Below are 3,595 nucleotides of genomic sequence, written 5' to 3'. Positions count from 1 at the left end.
GGACAGAAAGCAAAAGTTTGCCTTTACTCCCTCGTTCTGAGGGCAGGAGTCAGAAGGGAGCCCTGAAAACTGGTGAGGCCCAGTCTTCATGGTCTATTCCTTACTGTCCTCCTCCTCCTTCTCCTCTTTCTCTTCCTCCTCCTTCTGTGTGTGTGTGTGTGTGTGTGTGTGTGTGTGTGTGTGTGTGCGTGCGCACCAGTACTAGGCCTTGAACTCAGGCCTGGGCATTGTTCCTTAGCTTTCTCATTCAGGGTTGGTGCTTTAACACCTCCATCTTCACTTCCAGCTTTTTTGTGATTAATTGGAGATAAGAGCCTTGCAAGCTTTTTTTGCTCCGGCTGACGCTGTTATGAAACCTCAATCCTCAGATCTCAGCCTCCTGACAAGCTAGGATTACAGACATAAGCTACCAGGGCTCAGCTCCAACTTCCCTTCCTCAGGTTGTTTCTTGTACAGCAACTTGAGAATTGACTTGATGATGCAAACCTGATGAATAAAGTCAGAGCTGATCACATGTTTCAAATGCTTCTGATGGATGTGAAGCATGAGTTGACCACGAAAGTTAACAGCACTCAGAAATCAATAGCAGTCTTTTTTTTTTTTTTTGCCAGTCATTGGGCCAGAACTCTGGGCCTAGGTGCTGTCACTCAGGTCTTCAGCTCAAGACCAGCACTCTACCACTTGAGCCACAGTGCCACTTCCGGCTTTTTCTGCTTATGTGGTGCTGAAGAATTGAACCCAGGGCCTCATGAATGTAAGGCAAGCATTCTCCCACTGAGCCACCTTCCCAGCCCTCAAGAGCAGTCTTGATGGGAGCAGGAAGGCCCATCAGTGAACATTCAGGCCTGAGCAGCGTGCAAACAAATAGTGACAAAACTTTATCCTGTGCTGCCTTCCTTCAGCACTAGCAAACATGGTTCTGGGACATTCCGCCTTTGCCCAGGAAGCAGAACTCAGACATCAGCCACACACTTTACCTATTTGAAGCAATCATCTCCTGGAGAGCTGGGTATCTTTAACTCCCTGTGTGGGGAAAAGAGTAAAAAAAAAACAAACATATCAAGAGGCTTAAGCAGGATTATGACTTCAAGGCCAGATTGGCCACACGTGTGAGAGAGACAGAGACAGAGACACAAAGAAAAAGAGACAGAGAGATCACTATGAACCTCATCATAGGTACAACTTAAGTTAAAATAATATAAAAAGTTAAAAAAAATAAGAGAAAGAAAGGAAAGCAAAAGAAGAAAAGACCTTGTAAGCAAAACAAGTTTCCTATATTTAGCATCTGCCATGAATAAATATAGCCTTGGTACTGCAAACTAGTTATTACCAGAATTTGTGACTACGGAGATGATCATAGTGGGAAGATAGCTCACATAGTAAAAAGCCCTTTCCTTTTTTCCACTGAGTAAGAGTAGGTAAGCCAAGCTGGAGAGGCAGCTCAAACATAAAGCATTTACCCGGTACATGCAATGTCTGGGGGTTCCCTACACAGCAATACAAAATTGTTGTCATTAAATGAGATGTGTTCAGTTTCCCAGAAAGGAAGTAGAAAGGCTGAGAAGCATTTGCTCGGGGGGTTAGCACATGTATCTTTAACTTCATACAGTTTACCTGCAAGGGGTATTCACAGCAAGCACAAGAATCATGCTACTTTCACCTTTGCCTAATTCATCTTTCTGATGCTGTGGTTTACCTTACTTATGCTATAAAATCTAAAAAGCCCTTTATTTTCATTTGGATAGCCAACTACCTTTTAAAGAGACTAAGATAATAGGGGGAAAGTAGTATTTACCCATGTAAGTGGATAAAAACATGTATCGATATTTTCATCAATAATACATGTTTTTCTTGAGAATTTGCTTTCTGAGAGTGGAGGTCTATAGATCATGAATTCCACTGGTCCTGCAAGGCTCCTGAGCTGTGCCTAACCAGTATTTGTTCATGGTACATGAATGGGTGCTGTCACCGATCAAGGCTAGGTGGTTCTCAGATGGGTTTGAGATATTTCACTTAGCTCAATTTTTTTGGTATTTTAATTATACACGTATTAAATCTTCTTTTTGTATGTCTGGGGGAAAAGTCTATTTTACTTTCACTTATGAAGGAAATTTATTCTGGGGATGGAATTCTAGTTACAGGACTCCCCTTCCCCCATGATATTTAATTTTGTTATTCTATTATTTTCTTGCTTGTATTATTTTCCATTCTAGTGGGACCTTACTGCCAGCTTCATCTTTGTTCGCCTACTTACTTTTCTCACTATGTAACCCAAGCTGGTCCTTTTCTCTTGCTTTCTTTTCTTCTTTCTTTTTTTTGGCCAGTCCTGGGGCTTGAACTCAGGGCCTGGGCACTGCCCTTGAGCTTTTTGCTTAAGGATAACACTCTACCACTTGAGCTACAGCACCACTTCTGGCTTTTTCTGTGTATGTGGTACTGAGGAATCGAACCCAGGGCTTCTTGCCAGTCAAGCACTCTACCACTAAGCCACATTCCCAGCTCTCTTTTTTCTTTTCTTTTCTTTTTTGTCAGTCCTGGAGCTTGAACTCAGGGCCTGGATACTGTTGCTGAGCTGTTTTTCTCAAAGTTAGTGCTCTACCATGCCAGCCACAGCTCTGCTCCCAGCTTTTTTGCTGGTTAATTGATAACAGTTTCACATACTTTCCTGCCTGGGTGAGTTTCAAACCACAATCCTCCAATCTCAACTCCTGAGTAGCTAAGCTTAAAGGCATGAACCACCAGCACCCCATACCAGGCTGAACTCTAACTGTGATTCCTTCAGCCCCAGCCTCCCCAGTGCTGGGATTATAGGTGTGTAACACCACACCCCTCCTCTATACAGTTTTCCTTTGGCTTTTGTTAAGATTTTTTTCTTCATCATTGGTTTTGAGCAAGTTGATTATTTTGTTCCTTGATTCTGGTTTTGTTTAGTTTGCTTTGCCTTTAAGAGAGCAGGTCTTGCTGGGCACCGGTGGCTCACACCTGTAATCCTAGCTACTCAGGAGACTGAGATCTGAGGATCACGATTCAAAGCCAGCCAGGCAGGAAACTCCATGAGACTCTTATCTCCAATTAACTACTAGGAAACCAGAAGTGGTGCTGTGGCTCAAGTGGTGGAGTGCTTGCCTTGAGCTAGAGTGCAGGGACAGTGCCCAAGCCCAGAATTCAAGTCCCATGACCAACAAAAGAGAGAGAGAGAGACAGAGACAGAGAGACAAAGAAAGAGAGACAGAGAGCAGGTCTTGCTGCATTTCCCCAGGCTGGCATTTAGTCCCTGAGCGCAAGCATCCTCACACTCAGCCTCCAGAGGAGTTGGGACCACTGGTGTGAACCACAGCTTCTAACTTGGCTTCTTTAGGTTTTTTTATATTTGGGGGTTCATTGAGCTTCTTGCATCAGTGGAATTATAGTGTTCATCAAATTGGAAACGTTTGACCATTGTTTCTTCAGGTATCTTTTTTCTGTCCTGTCTCATTCTTGACTTTTGGATGACCCAGAAGCCCAAAGTAGCCTGGGGGAAAATATGTCTTAAAATTATTTTAGAGAAGACTAGATTTTAGAAAAACATACAGATAGGATATAAACACATGAACAG

The sequence above is a fragment of the Dipodomys ordii genome, unplaced genomic scaffold (assembly GCF_000151885.1).
Source record: "Dipodomys ordii isolate 6190 unplaced genomic scaffold, Dord_2.0 Scaffold45, whole genome shotgun sequence".
NCBI lineage: Eukaryota > Metazoa > Chordata > Mammalia > Rodentia > Heteromyidae > Dipodomys > Dipodomys ordii.
This window is presented reverse-complemented; position numbering follows the sequence as displayed.